General features: G+C 36.8%; 1 long non-coding RNA gene across 1 annotated transcript; it reads left to right on the forward strand.

Annotated features, from left to right (window-relative positions):
- Positions 1-11,878: 11,878 nt before the first annotated feature.
- LOC133702507 (uncharacterized) lies at positions 11,879-13,428 on the forward strand. Its single transcript, XR_009843749.1, has 2 exons — positions 11,879-12,446; positions 12,526-13,428. It is a non-coding gene; the product is annotated as an uncharacterized LOC133702507 (long non-coding RNA).
- Positions 13,429-16,879: the final 3,451 nt, after the last annotated feature.

A 16,879-nucleotide genomic window follows, 5' to 3' on the forward strand; every position in this document is an offset into this window, starting at 1 on the left:
ATTAGCACATTAAAAAAAATAAAATCATAAAAAATTATTTAAAATAAAAATTAAATTAAAATTTTAAAAAAGCATTGTTTTTTCAAACAGACCCTTAATTAGAGTGACAAAAGATTAGATAGGGAAGAAGTAGACACACGTGGCATCTACTTTGGCCGTTAAACTTCCCAGCCAAACCTGTTCTTCGACAACACCATGACTTTTTGTGCGGAGTTGAGAAATTAAGGTCCCAAAAAAGGCCCACTAGGCTCAGATCCCAACCACAACTGGCCGTCTACAATGGGGGTACTGCCACTGAACGGAGGAGGCCTGTTTGACAGCAAAAGGTGAAGCATAAAATGACATAAAGCTCTGATCTTTCACAAGTGGCCCCCTTTTTTTTTTGTCAACGCTCAACCAGTTCTTGTATGGTACGCATCTCAATAGGAAGAATAATTCCTATTACTAACAAAACAAATAGAACAAATGTGTTCATATTAGCCATTTTTTAGGGTTTAGGGCATCTTTCAGTCACTCTTCGTGAGATTACGATTCGTTTTGATTTGATATTGGTAAATTTATTTTATCTCTTATTTAAATATGCTTGATGATAAATGATATTCTATTGAAACTATTTGGTATAAAATCAAATAAGAAATTTACTGTAATTATACTATTTTTCCTCCTAAAAAAATATCACAGCAAGCTCTTAGATCTGTTTGAGAGTGTGGTTATAATTATTTTTTAAAGTGATTTTTATTTAGAAATATATTAAAATAATATATTTTTTTATTTTTTTAAAATTATTTTTTATATCAATACATCTAAATAATCTAAAAATAGTAGAAAATTTATTAATTTAAAGTAAAGAAAAAAAATAAAAAAATCAATTTTATTTCAAAACACAAAAATAAACAAGGCCTTAATCATCCATTAAACACCCGCGTTTGAAAAATAAAATGTTTTTAAAGAATTTCATCATTTTTAGTGCAAAAATAGAGGTGGAATGAGGAATAAAGCAAAGATACTATAATTAATTATACCAGAATACGGGTTGTTGTGATCACCATCCACTACTTGCCTCTTCAAATAACTTCTTTTGTTTAATAAAATGCTTTTGTATTAGATTTTAATAAAATCCCAAGTATCCATCCCGTTATGTTATAATATGCCATTGAAACTGCGTTTTGTTTCGATCATAGTTTTAAAAATATTTAAATTATCAAGACATCATAATTTTACACGCATTTCATTGCTAAAAAAATATAATTAATAATTTTTATTAAACTTAGTTTTTAAAATCTCAACATAAAATAATATCATAATTAATGTTAAACACACTTTTTTTTTCTAATCCGCGCGCAACCTCTTCGGTTGGGGCATGCACTTAGGTGTTAAGCATCCCTGTATGTACAGTGTTCTTTACTTCTTTTCTAGGGACCATGCATGGGACGCATGTACATACCTTTGAAGGAAATCTTAGGAAAGGCTTCTGAAATCTGCCTTTTAACTTACTCTAGATTCTTCCCGTTTTGTAGATGGAAAGGAAGAGTGTTCTTGATCAAGCATTCATGCATATCAAGCAATAAGAGTGATAAATAACTTGTTACTGGGAGCATTGAAATGGGAATTTAAATAGCTAGCGAGTGGGGAAGAATATTTCATGGTAATTAATCTAATGGTCGGTGTAAAAGAGAGGCTAGATCTTCAGTGCTAGCTCTTATTCTATCTGTTTGTCATTGATTTGATTTCAACGTTTGTGCCTTTTTCTTCTTTTCTTTTCTTTTCTTTTTTGTTAATGGTAAAGGTTATTGTAGACAAATGTATTGATATTAAATTCTTTTTAATATTTTTTTTTAAATGGCAAAGGCATTGCCAAAGCTAATTTCAACGTTTGTGCCTGTCTGTCATTCATGTTTTTTTATTAAAAAAAATGAGAATATTATTAAATTAAATTACCCTAACAAATGTAATTTGCATGCCATCACAAATGAAAGAATAAAAACTTTGGCAATGCCCAGTAAAAAGCAAGATCATGAGACAGCCAACACGCAGAAACAATTAAAGGAGAAAGACAAAGGACATGGCTAGCTTAGTTATCAACAATTAATTAAAGCGCATAAATTAACTTGAAGCAATTAGCTCTTCCTCTTTGAGTGTCTCGATGACAAGATCAGACATAGGATAAGCATAACAGGTGAGAACCCAACCAGCCTCTATCTGGTCACCTCCAAGAAAGCTAATATCAAACTGATCCACAGTCCCTTGAACAATCTTGGCAGCACATGAAGAACAAGCCCCAGCCCTGCATGAGCATGGAAGGTCAACGCCTTCCTCTTCAGCCTGGTCAAGGATGAAGACATCATCGGGGCATTTGAACTCCTTTTCACCTTCAGGAGTGATAAGCTTCCCTGTATGTGTTGCATGCGCCATTGCCTCCACACGTCCTCCCCGGCCTGCTTTTAAGCCAAAAAGAGCCTTGATTATAGTACTTTAAATCTATGATTTCCTGTAACTTGGACGTTTATTATATTATTTTTTTCTCGTAAATAATCAGTTGTTAATAAATAAAATTATATTAAATAAAAAGTGGGAAAAGAAAACTTGCAAGTAAGATCCTCAGGACAGTTATTGGAGCCCTAATTAGCAGGCCCATTATTAGCTTCTAAAATTTAGCTGTTGATAAGAAATCTGACCGTTGGAGCATTAAGAGTAACTCATGAGAGTCCAGGAGTGTCTCAACTATTTAAATATCTGAAAGTTTTAACCCGTTCCCTCTCACAACAATCAAGCAATGTAATCTCCCTCTGCTTTCTATAATCTAATCTCTCTTCAGCTCTTCCATCTCTCTCATTTCCTTGTTTGACAGCGGTTTCCCATTCTGGTTTTCTTTCTTTTTTCTTTTTTTCAAAATCTTCTGGTTCGTTATTTTGTTTCCTTTCTTGTGTTATTAGCTTTTTCTATAATTCAATTTTTATCTCATTTGTGTTCAACAATGGCTGAGATGAAAGACGCCCATATCGTAGAAATCCCAGTAGATGAAGAGCACCAGCAGAAGCTGATATGTGCCATGAACACAATAACAGCAATTCAAAACCACCCGTTAGCAGAAATCTCTAATTGTCCAGGTCATCTTTTGCTTCTCAAGCTATGGCAAAGAGAAGAGAATCTTTTCGGCCGTAGAATTGCTTTGAAAGAGTCGAGAATGGTCTCTATCAAGCGCGAAATCTTTCACCTTTGTTGCTTCTTTTTAGTCTTTCATGGGATTTTCTTAACCATTTTGTTTACCTCTTCTGTTGATAGTGTCATCACCCAATTTTGGGTGATTCCCCAAAATTCTCTTTTTTTCAAAAAAAAAATCAAAAAAAAAATCAAAATCAAAAAAATAAAATAAAGGCTGCAAAAATAGGCGAAAATCAAGCTGCAATTTTCGGAAGAATTTCAAGGCCCAATTGTACGCTGTTATGCCCAAAAATGCAAATTCAAAGGTCAAATTAAATAAGTATTGGACGAATTTGCATAAAAATTAAGCCTAATGACATAATTAAATTTTTAATGGGCCAATTTGATTTAATCATGGGCCAAATTGAATTTTAATTATGTTCAAGAATTAATTCGGGTCCAATTGAAGGAGTTAATTAAGTGCAAGGACTTAATTATACTTTAAGCGGGTCAAAATTAATTGGAGGGCTTAATTGGTGAAAATTAAGTTTGGGAGCCTAATTTGGACTAAATTGAAAAATCAAAGACCCAATTTAATTTTTACCAAGTAATTGATTAAAATCAGGGGCCAAACACAAAACTTGAGGGACCAATTTTGAAGCCCGAAAAAATACTCTGCCTATAAATAGCAGCCTACAACTCAGAACAAAGGGGGGGTATTTTTGACAAAAAAAAAAGAAGAACAAACCCTAAAAAACCTAACCCTACAAAACTTGTTCTTCTTCTTCTCCAAGAGCAGCCGCCGCCCCCCACCCGGTTGAAATTTCCTTCTCTCCTTCGGTGAAAAAAAACTGACCGGCGTCTTCCCCTCCTCTCAATCGATTTTCACTGCCTCCAGCAGCCTCTCCATCTCTTCCAAAAACAGAGCAAGCCGATCTTTCATCTCTCTCAGCCGCTGCAGCTCTTCCAGCCGGTCTTCTCCCCTGAAACCGGCGCCATCTCCACACAGCTGCTGTACCATTCCAGCCGGCGCTCCTTTTCCTTCCTTCTCCCACAGCCCGGTCTTGCCTCAAACCAGCAGCGCCGATCCACCCTCTCCACTGCCTTCAACCGACCGCTGCTCCTTCTTGCTCCACCAACCCAACAGCGGCGCCGTCTCCATCCTTTCTCCCTCCGGTGGTGCCTGCAGAATCTCGTTCCCCTCCATCTCTGCTGAATCGAACACCAGCAGCTACCCGGCCGTCCATAGAAACCCATTCATCCATCCGGCCGACCGAGACAGGAGGAAAAACCCAAAGAAAAAACAGATCTGTAGAGATAAAAAACGGACCCAAAACGGAGAAGAAACCAACTGCCATCTGTTGCGTTTGTGTGTTGTTGTTCTTTGCAGGTGACGGTGGGTGTCACCACCGGCAGAGGAGGGAAGAGGAGAAGAAGTTGAGCTGAACCCACCATTTCTGGCATTTCACGGCGGCGCGTGAACCCACGCGCCGCCAGTGGCGGTGGCGCATTGGAACACGCGCCACAGCTGTTCATGCGCTCCAATTCCTGTGCAGAAGGGTTCCCTTGCAATTTTGGAGTTTTTAAGGACCATTTTGTAAATTTGAAATTATTTGATGTAATTTTTATTTATTTTTGAATATTGTAATTTGTATTGTGGATGTAAAAAAAAAAGAAAAAGAAAAAAGAAGAAAAAGGAAAAAAGAAAAAGAAAAAGGAAAAAATATAATATAATAAAAAATGTGTGTTTGTGTTTGCATTTTTTTTATCATGTTATTGAATTATAAAAAGAAAAACAAAAAAATATAAAATGCATGTTTGTATTTATTTCAGGAATCCTTTCATGATGAGACGACAAAAGAATAAAGAAGGATTTAATATTTTGGTTGGATCATGGTGTAGAAGTACAAACTTGTACGGAAGTTGTATTTCTAAAATCCGATGAAAAAACAAAATTTTTAAAACTTCTTTAACACATCAAAGCCACGAAGCAGCTTACCTCAGGTAGGGTGTGTTAGGGGTGCTCATACCTTCCCTAACCACAATCAGTCCCTTACCCGCGAATCTCTGACAAGACCCGTCAACCCGGGTTTCCTAGTAACCCTCAATTAAATACTAGGTGGCGACTCCCAACAAAATCAATTCCAATTAACAGAGAGCAAAAACCGCCATCGCCAGGAACGGACGACGCCGCGTGCGGGTGTTTTCCGACGTGCGACAGAATGGCGACTCCACTGGGGAAAGGTATTGTTTCTGACAATATTGGACTAAGCTTTGTGTAATTGATGTGTTTAAATTTTTCCATTCTTGTCTTGTTTTATTTCATCCATGCATTTTAGAATTGTTTCATGCATCACATGTATTTATTTTTGATAGCACACACAAGCCTCTAAGTTAGGAGGGGAGTAGCGGTCTGCCTCATGACTTTCAGTCGGGGTTCAGATTTGTGAAACATCCAACTATGAGCTGAGTGTTTACTCGGTAATGGCGGTCACAGGGTACCCCAACCATTCCTTGTAAACCCCTATACTGCCTTCACGAGAGGTGGTCACTGGGCGGTTCATAGACCCTTTTGAGACCAGGTAGAAAACCTACCCATGTTCACATAATGAATAGAACCTGTCTTTAGGTTGTATGTGCTATCATTTATCTGCATTGGGGCGAACCCTTCTTGTAGCATCTTAAATTCAAGACTTGTGGGTGACAGAATGATCGTCACTCCAAAAATTTTCATTGTAGAGTTTGAGCAAGAGTCAATATTCTTGTTTCATCATACAAAAGTGACGATCATATGTCACCCCTCGAAGGGCAAGTTCATCATATAGATTGCATGTTCATACATTTTTTCATGCATGCACCAGAATAAAAGGTGGGTCCCCTCCGAGTCTACAACACCTAATTTTGAGCAAAACATTGGAGATACAGAGTGTGCTCGCTGTAGCACCCATTTTCAAAAAAAAGTTGGAGTCTCTGAACAAAAGCTTGACTCGCCTCTGGCTTACTCGAGCAAATATTGAGAAATGACCATAGGGAAGGTCCTTCCAACTAACCTATCATCTTTGTTTAAACCCTAACAACGACTCAACCCAAAGAAACTGGGGGGCAAACATGGTCAAAAGCCTCAACACAATTCGAAGGGGAATTGCACCGCAGAATGGCGAGCCAGTTCTTGTTCTGCTAAAAAAAAAAAAAAAAGCTACACCCCTGCTTGATCATGCCTGCAAAAACTTCTTGATTTTTTTCAACCTATCCCAGTTTTTGTCAGTAATTTGGCTCAAAATTCCACAAGGTTTTCCTTGTCCAATAAGCCTTTCCTGTTAATAAAATTATGTGCTTTCTTTTTTTGTGTTCATGCAAATAACATACTAAGCACACCTTTGTACTTACAAAACCTCTGCACCAAGAATTCTTGGGCGTTTTCCCTTTTTCCCAAAACAACAAGCATGACCCCATGTTTTCACAAGGATTTTTTGGGAAATCAAAGTTTAGTACAAAAAACAGAAATCATATTGGTGTTTGTTCAAACAAACAAGTTTTGGAAATTCAAGTGATTCCTTAGAGAGGTAACCATGCACCTAGAAAACCCAAAAAAATGCACAATCACCATGAAGTGACTCTAAAGCTGAGTTTTGGTTGCATGAATAATGAGAAATCACTCTGCATACTCGCATGAAAGCAAGGCTTACTGATCCTAAATGCATGCGTTTGAGATGAAGAAAGGCCATCTTTGATAAATCCTTTCACAAGGCTGAAAAATATCCTTTGCAGTCCCCTTTTGAGCCTGGTAGTGTTTTTTGGAAATAATCTTGACTAGAATCACACCCTACACTGGGGGGAAAGTGCCAAAAAATCCTCAATGATTGAAAGTGCCCAAATAACTCTTGGGGGCATGAAAAACCTCAACGATTAAAAGTGCCCGAACAATACTGGGGGGCACAAAAGAAAATTCTCAATCAATCGAAGGTGCCCATGCAAAGCTGGGGGGCATAAGAAGTATCCAAAGGATCCAAAATTCTGAGCATAAAAAAGCCAATGCAATGATGCTTAAAATCAAATGAAGAAAAAAACAAAGAGAAAGAGCCCAAGCCCAACACTGGGGGCCACCGTGGACCATTTTACAAATCAATTCCAAGGTCCAGATATCTATGAACAAAAGAGTTTGGGATACAAGCACTAGTGATCCTTAGTCTTAAAGTCCCTTAAACACCTTTTGAGCCTATGAATATCCTTTTCTTCATAGCCAATAGCCCAAGCCTACATTACGTGCCTAATCAAGCCCTTTCTGATCAAAGGCAAGCAATCTGGATCGGTAGGCAGTGCTTTCTCATGCGAAGCAAAATCATTATTCATGCAAATAAAATGAATGCTTTAAAGACGGTTCTCAATAACCCTAAAATTGAAATTTCAACCTTTTGTGATCAACCAGATGTCACTTCGTGTTCTTCACATTTCCGTCGAAAGACGGTTCTCAATAATCCTCAAAATTGAAATTTCAACCTTTTGTGACCAACCAAATGTCACTTCATATTTTTCATCAAAACAAAAACCAAAAGTTTTCATCACTTCTGAAAACCTCTCAATAGGAATCACTTGATTTTCTTCAGAATGAGTTTGCTTCGAACAAACATCAAAATGATTTCTGTGTCTGGAATAGCTTTGAAATTCCAAAAATTCTGCATGAAAACAATTCCTTGTAAATAACCAGACCTTCCTTCACCTAGCCTCATCCTCAAACTTGATTTGAATACTTGGGGGCATGATCAAGCTGGAAGGCAATTCACCAAAACACATAGGGTTGGCTCCATGATTCCCCTTCTAAGAAAATAGAAAATGTTGGGTTGAGCTGGAGATCTCTTCAGATAAAGGTTTGAGGGATAAGATGTATGTTGATGTCATATCCTTCCCAAGGGTCAAGACCACAAGATATGACTCGAGTAAGCAAGAGCGAGAGGAGCCATCAAAGCTTACTATCAGAGACTCAAACTCTTGAGATGAAGAAAGGAGGACACCATGAAGAAAAGGGGACCTACATTTCTCAGGTAAGTATACATGCATATTGATCATGATGCATAACCTTCATCTTGATAGATTAGTGTCTCCAATCATCGCTTTTTGAGTGGGCTTTCGAGCCCTCACCTCTTAGGTAGTGTGTTCTCTAACCCTACCTCCTCTTTTTAGTGGGCTTTCGAGCCCTCACCTCTTAGGTAGTGTGTTCTCTAACCCTACCTCCTCTTTTTAGTGGGCTTTCGAGCCCTCACTTCTTAGGTAATATGCTTTCTAGCCCTATCTGCCTCCTTTTTAAGTGGGCCTTCGTGCCTTCACATCTTAGGTAGTGTGTTTTCCAACCATACCTCCTCTTTTGAGTGGGCTTTCGAGCCCTCACCTCTTAGGTAGCGTGTTTTCCAACCCTACTTTCTTTTTCGAGTGGGCTTTCGAGCCCTCACATCTTAGGTAGTGTGTTTTCCAACCATACCTCCTCTTTTGAGTGGGCTTTCGAGCCCTCACATTTTAGGTAGTGTGTTTTCCAACCTTACCTCCTTTTTAATGGGCTTTCGAGCCCTCAAATCTTAGGTAGTGTGTTTTCTAACCTTGCCTCCATTTTTAAGTGGGCTTTCGAGCCCTCACCTCTTAGGTAGCGTGTTTTCCAACCCTACTTTCTTTTTCGAGTGGGCTTTCGAGCCCTCACATCTTAGGTAGTGTGTTTCCCAACCATATCTCCTTTTTAATGTGCCTTCGAGCCATCACTTCTTAGGTAGTGTGTTTTCCAACCGCACCTCCTTTTTAATGTGCCTTCGAGCCATCACACCTTAGGTAGTGTGTTTTCCAACCATACCTCCTTTTTAATGTGCCTTCGAGCCATCACACCTTAGGTAGCGTGTCTTCCAACCGTACCTTCTTTTTTATGTGCCTTCGAGCCATCACACCTCGGTAGTGTGTTTTCCAACCATGCCTCCTTTTTAGTGTGCCTTCGAGCCACCAACCACCTTAGGTAGCGTGTTTTCCAACCATACCTCTTTTAAGTGCGCCTTAGAGCCAACAATCACCTTAGGTAGTGTGTTTTCCAACCATACCTCCTTTTTAGTGCGCCTTAGAGCCATTAACCACCTTAGGTAGTGTGTTTTCCAACCATGCCTCCTTTTAGCGCTCCTTCGAGCCATTAACCATCTTAGGTAGTGTGTTTTCTAACCATACCTCCTTTTAGTGTGCCTTCGAGCCACCAACCACCTTAGGTAGCGTGTTTTCCAACCCTGCCTCCTTTTGGAGTGCGCCTTAGAGCCATCAACCACCTTAGGTAGCGTGTTTTCCAACCATACCTCCTTTTTAATGTGCCTTCGAGCCATCACACCTTAGGTAGTGAGTTTTCTAACTCTGCCTTCCTTTTTAATGTGCCTTTGAGCCCTCAACCACCTTAGGTAGTGTGTTTTCCAACCCTGCCTCTTTTTAAGAGCTCCTTCGAGTCCTAACCTTTTAGGTAGTGTGTTTTTCTAACCCTACTTCCTTTCGAGTGCGCTTTTTAACCCTCAAGAGGATTCTTCATTCCTCAACGAGATGAGTCAATCATATCTCATCCTTTTTTCTTCTTTACAACGCTTACTATCTAAAGTCTCTTACAAGACTTTCTACCGTAAGCATTGTAAAGAGGGGGGCAACTGTCATCACCCAATTTTGGGTGATTCCCCAAAATTCTCTTTTTTTCAAAAAAAAAATCAAAAAAAAAATCAAAATCAAAAAAATAAAATAAAGGCTGCAAAAATAGGCGAAAATCAAGCTGCAATTTTCGGAAGAATTTCAAGGCCCAATTGTACGCTGTTATGCCCAAAAATGCAAATTCAAAGGTCAAATTAAATAAGTATTGGACGAATTTGCATAAAAATTAAGCCTAATGACATAATTAAATTTTTAATGGGCCAATTTGATTTAATCATGGGCCAAATTGAATTTTAATTATGTTCAAGAATTAATTCGGGTCCAATTGAAGGAGTTAATTAAGTGCAAGGACTTAATTATACTTTAAGCGGGTCAAAATTAATTGGAGGGCTTAATTGGTGAAAATTAAGTTTGGGAGCCTAATTTGGACTAAATTGAAAAATCAAAGACCCAATTTAATTTTTACCAAGTAATTGATTAAAATCAGGGGCCAAACACAAAACTTGAGGGACCAATTTTGAAGCCCGAAAAAATACTCTGCCTATAAATAGCAGCCTACAACTCAGAACAAAGGGGGGGGTATTTTTGACAAAAAAAAAAGAAGAACAAACCCTAAAAAACCTAACCCTACAAAACTTGTTCTTCTTCTTCTCCAAGAGCAGCCGCCGCCCCCCACCCGGTTGAAATTTCCTTCTCTCCTTCGGTGAAAAAAAACTGACCGGCGTCTTCCCCTCCTCTCAATCGATTTTCACTGCCTCCAGCAGCCTCTCCATCTCTTCCAAAAACAGAGCAAGCCGATCTTCCATCTCTCTCAGCCGCTGCAGCTCTTCCAGCCGGTCTTCTCCCCTGAAACCGGCGCCATCTCCACACAGCTGCTGTACCATTCCAGCCGGCGCTCCTTTTCCTTCCTTCTCCCACAGCCCGGTCTTGCCTCAAACCAGCAGCGCCGATCCACCCTCTCCACTGCCTTCAACCGACCGCTGCTCCTTCTTGCTCCACCAACCCAACAGCGGCGCCGTCTCCATCCTTTCTCCCTCCGGTGGTGCCTGCAGAATCTCGTTCCCCTCCATCTCTGCTGAATCGAACACCAGCAGCTACCCGGCCGTCCATAGAAACCCATTCATCCATCCGGCCGACCGAGACAGGAGGAAAAACCCAAAGAAAAAACAGATCTGTAGAGATAAAAAACGGACCCAAAACGGAGAAGAAACCAACTGCCATCTGTTGCGTTTGTGTGTTGTTGTTCTTTGCAGGTGACGGTGGGTGTCACCACCGGCAGAGGAGGGAAGAGGAGAAGAAGTTGAGCTGAACCCACCATTTCTGGCATTTCACGGCGGCGCGTGAACCCACGCGCCGCCAGTGGCGGTGGCGCATTGGAACACGCGCCACAGCTGTTCATGCGCTCCAATTCCTGTGCAGAAGGGTTCCCTTGCAATTTTGGAGTTTTTAAGGACCATTTTGTAAATTTGAAATTATTTGATGTAATTTTTATTTATTTTTGAATATTGTAATTTGTATTGTGGATGTAAAAAAAAAAGAAAAAGAAAAAAGAAGAAAAAGGAAAAAAGAAAAAGAAAAAGGAAAAAATATAATATAATAAAAAATGTGTGTTTGTGTTTGCATTTTTTTTATCATGTTATTGAATTATAAAAAGAAAAACAAAAAAATATAAAATGCATGTTTGTATTTATTTCAGGAATCCTTTCATGATAAGACGACAAAAGAATAAAGAAGGATTTAATATTTTGGTTGGATCATGGTGTAGAAGTACAAACTTGTACGGAAGTTGTATTTCTAAAATCCGATGAAAAAACAAAATTTTTAAAACTTCTTTAACACATCAAAGCCACGAAGCAGCTTACCTCAGGTAGGGTGTGTTAGGGGTGCTCATACCTTCCCTAACCACAATCAGTCCCTTACCCGCGAATCTCTGACAAGACCCGTCAACCCGGGTTTCCTAGTAACCCTCAATTAAATACTAGGTGGCGACTCCCAACAAAATCAATTCCAATTAACAGAGAGCAAAAACCGCCATCGCCAGGAACGGACGACGCCGCGTGCGGGTGTTTTCCGACGTGCGACAGATAGTAAAGAGCATACTTGCAAGAATTGGTGGATACCTTCTCTTGTGTCTGTCTGCACTTCGCTTGTGTTTGTGTCTTTGGTTCAGGTTAAGATTTGCAGTTACTGGAAGGTGTCCAGGCAGTTGCAAAGAGAGAAGAATAATGATAGAGCTCTTACTAAGTGTATTCAAGAGTTGAGAATGGAAGGGGCTAGTTTTGATTTGTCTAAGGAACCAGTGAGTGGAAAGAGAATGAAGAGCTCAAGCGTTGAGATCAAATGGAAGCCATTTACTTGGTGTTCCCAGTATTTGATTACAATTTGTCTTGTTTCTTTCTCATGTTTGGTGTTTCCTGCTTCCAAATTCATCCTTTGCGGGTTCTGATCAGGGAAGCCTGCTAGCTTGTGGATTTCTCCAAGTCAGCGTCTAAGCATGAAGGCACTCAATTCATCAGATAATTTGCCCCCTGGTGCTCTCTTATAAGCTGTTGAGGTTTGACAGAAAGCTTTGTTCCTGCAGTTTGTACGTAATGATCTTGTTTAATCTACAACAACAAAGAATTTGCTGGCTCGGTTCTCTGATCAATTACTTGAAGGTAACAGAATCATGCAAAAACTTGGTAATTGAATGAAAGTTCTCGTTGCTAAACATGTCTTTCTGTTGTATCTTGTCAGATCTCTTGTGCACCATTGATCATACAAGTACTTGCAGTGCTGGAAATTGAGAGGCTTGATAATGGCATTGCCTAATCTCATCAAGGGGATGAAGCATTTCGGTCCGATCATTTGTTAGTTGGATTCATAATTTTACGGGCTAAAAAGGAAATCGGTCATATCGTTCCTCCCTGAATTCCAGTGCGGATACCGGATCAACGATGCCAACGCCGCTTCCCTTCTGTCAAGTGCAACTTCAATCATCTTGGTTCCGGGGTTCAAAGAACTTCAATCATGTGGCAGCATCAATTTTCTGCAATGTTAACGTTGAGCAAACACTAAGGATGCCATTAGCTCACATCGGCTGAATCAAGAATCTTATTGGACACAAGTCATCTCTTTCTCAGGAGGATCCTTTATAAGGACAGGACAAAGTTCAGGACATGGCTTTGGGCTATTAGCTAAGACAATATCTCTTGAAAAGCCTACAATATATAGGTATAACCGATAGATGTGGGCATACATTATTATTAATATCGTATGTAGAGACACCAGGCAGGCATATTGGGTTATTCAAACTTCTCATCTAGGAGAGATTATGATAATGTCACCATCTCACTTCAATTAGGAGAGAAGAGTCTCAGTTGTTTATATAGTAGATTACTTTCTCTCCTCGAGATATGCCTTTTCAATAATAAAATTCAATATGTGGACCTGACCCGTCAGACTAAGACAATATCTCTCGGGAGCCTACCTTGTACAGGTGTGGGCATACATTATTAGAGATGAATCGGGGCATCCTTGTTTAGCTAGAAGATTAAGGATCTGTTAATTTGATGATATGATAGTGTGATGAACAGTTGAGTTATGATTGAAACTGATAATTTTATCTTCGGCTATAATTTTAAAAATATTTGGTTTAAATTGCAATTAACGTTTTTGGGCTTTTTCACTTTTTATTTAGGTAAATTACACTAAAGTGTCTAAAGTTTAAATATTTTTTGATCTAATCCTTTTCTTTTATTTCTTAAAATTGAAAGGGTCATTTGTTTTGTAAACAAATTAGAATAACTAACATTAACATTTATCTAACTCTTGAGCAATTTATGCCAATTCAAAATTGTCATGGTATTTGTACATGTATCTATGAGGATTTAAAATAAAATATTTGAGATAAAATTTTGAATTAATTGCTTACATGGGATGTTATTTTTTAGAGAGATTTTATAGAATTATCAAAAACACTAAAACATATGAGATTTAAATCTCATGCTCACACTTTTCATATTTGTTCACATGAAGCATTTTTTTTTATTTTGGATAAATTATTTTGAGCATCTTATGGTTTAGTCATTTTCTCAATTTGGAACCGAAATTTTTAATATTACACCTTGCAACTTTGATCAAAGCAGATTTTGAAAATCAACAAAAAAAAATGTTAATATCCCCATATATATTAAAGCGTGGAAAATAACCATAAACACTATCGATGCCTACCACAAGATTAGTGTGGATGTCAACCTCTCTGACAAATCTTCCTATACAAAAAAAAAACAAATCTCTCTCTCCCCCTCCCTTCCTTCTCCCTCTCATGATATAATAAATCAACAACTACTTATAAAGTAAGGTATTATTTGAGAACGTGGTGCAAATCATGTTCCATAAAATTTTAAATTTTAAATTTTATTTTTTAAATTTTATTTTTATCATTTTAAATTATTTTGATATTAGACGAAAAAAATTTAAAAAAACAATTATTACCACACTTTTAAATATTCTCTAATTAAACCAAGAAAGTGTTCGGCTAGAATATATATAGTGTGATAATTTTCTCTACTAAAATTTTGAGCATGATTGGAATTTCTAGGGCCGAAGAAAGTGCTTGGCTGTTGCAAATATTGTTGGCATACATATAAATGGTGGAGTAAATCAAATATTCATAATTTTTCCCATAAAGGCATTAATGGTTTGAATTTATAAAATATCTTCTCCTATGAATGATGCAAAATGGTTTTAATCTTACAAGCTAACCTCTCATAACTAATACAGGAAATTATCTTGCAATGCGGATTGAGGATTTCTTACCTATTTACTTGTTAGATTATTATGCGGCCGAGTTGTGGAAGTGCATATTAAAGTTAACTTAGTGATATTTTTATTATTTTTGGGTTTCAGGGCGTTTTAATCATTATTTTAATATATTTTTTTTATGATTATCAAAAAAACAAAGTAAAAAAAATGACTAAACTATAAGATGTTCGAAGTAATCTACCCTTATATTTTTTTACCTGATATTATTCTATAATAATTTATTAATTTTGAATTGATTTTCATAATTTATTATAGTTTGCTTTCTATAAAATCATTGTAATCTCAAACAAACATTTTGGTATTTGGTTGGCGATTAATTTTCTTGTAGGCGTCTATTTTATTATCACATAATTAAGTAAAAATACTTTAAAACAATATAGTTATTAAACCTAGTGAAGTTTATAACCCGGATTGCAGGTTTGATAAGTTAAGTCGTGAAGCTCTGATCGATTTAATTTGTCTTTGCCTCAATATTTTTTTCTTAAAAAAGTAGAAATCATCTTTAAAAAAATTTAAAGCCGAATCACGTTTTTATTGGTCATCCAAGTAGTTTTTGGACTTGTAGGTTGATTGGATCATGTTGATGCAAAAAAATAGCTTTAAACAAAGAGTTATTAAACTTAGAGGAGTTCATGACCTAGGTCGAGGGTTTGACAAGTTAAGATATGAAGCTTAAATCGATCCAATATTTATATCATTGTTTCAATATTAAAAAAAAAATATCATTTTAAAATTTTTTAAAAGACAAAACACTTTTTTTATCGGTAATGCAGGTTGTTTTTAAACTTGTTTAATCGATTATGTTACATTAAAGTAACTTTCAAATGATTTAATTAAAATTTGAGTTAGATAAAAAATTGAGTTAGAAGATTTTAAAATTGCCTTGAGACGTTAGTTTTAATAATAATATTAAATAATTCTTTATAATTTAAATATTTTTTTTGTTTTCAAAATTTTTTAATCTAGTCCACAGGTTAGGACGACAAAATAAACTAATATAATAGTATATATGAAATTTACTGCACTTGTTTTATTTTTATTGAATTTTATTGATTATGTTGGAAGCCACATCCTCCAAGGTTTATTTTAGCCCTTGTAGTTGTATAGATGATTCAGTTATTTCTTTGAAAGAGTTAATTTTTGTGAAGTAGAAGTTTTAAAAAGTGCTAAATGGTTCCCTAGCATATGAATTTACCTATTTCCTCGGTTAATGTTAAAGTTATTTATAAATGGGAAAAAAATATAATAAAACCATTTAAATTTATTTTTTTTATTTAGACGATTTATCATTGAAAAATGTGAGCTAGTAATATATGTTATGCTGAAAACATTTTATACATGGTAAACCTACACCTTGAAATCAAAATTTGTATTAATTACTCAAATAAATATTAGTATGACAGTCATCTGAACATGATTTTAACAATAAATATAAAGATTTATATATTTTTTAAATATATATAATTAAACAGCTAAAATACTGCTTTAAAACATATATTTTTTATATTTATATGATAGCAAGAAGCAAATGAAAAGTATAGTATTTGTATAAAGTTTTTATTATTTGTAATTAAATTAGTAGCATTTTAGGTGTATTTATAAGTTTAGCGGTAAGGTGTAATGCTATAATTTATTAGGTTTTCTTTGACAATGATCTTTTATGATATCAACATCTAACTTAATAAAATTAACTCATAAAAATAATTTATAAAATAAATTAGAAATGAGATGAGAATACAAAATTAATTAGTGTTTTAGAATTGGTTTGAATTACACGTCATCATCAATACAAATATTTCTAGGCATACCGTACATTAACCCCAAATTACATAAAGATATCTATGTAAATTACATTATTTCCCACCCAAAATAAAAACATTCACCGTGAACAAAAGAAGAAGAAGAAGCTGAAGGGTGTTATCATATAGTTGTCAAAAGAAAAACAACTAATATTGAACAGCACAAAAAATTCAAGGACTTATATAGATAAAGAGTCCTCCTTCAATTGCACTTGAGGGCCTAGCTGCTGTAGTCAATCGTGTGACTTGTTCCGCTCCCGTCCCGGGTTCGACCCTCTATGTGCACGCCTGTCACCCCCGCGGTGCCTAACCTGCCCCTGGGCTTGCAGGATGTCCAGTGGGCCGTGGGGAATAGTCGTGGTGCGCGCAAGCTGGCCCGGACACCCCACGTAAATCCAAAAAAAAAAACAAAAAAAAAAGAGTCCTCCTTCAATTCTTCTCCTGCGCCACGTGGCCATACATTATGATTGTTCTCGTTTCTTTAA

This window comes from Populus nigra, chromosome 9 (genome assembly GCF_951802175.1).
Source record: "Populus nigra chromosome 9, ddPopNigr1.1, whole genome shotgun sequence".
NCBI classification, from domain to species: domain Eukaryota; kingdom Viridiplantae; phylum Streptophyta; class Magnoliopsida; order Malpighiales; family Salicaceae; genus Populus; species Populus nigra.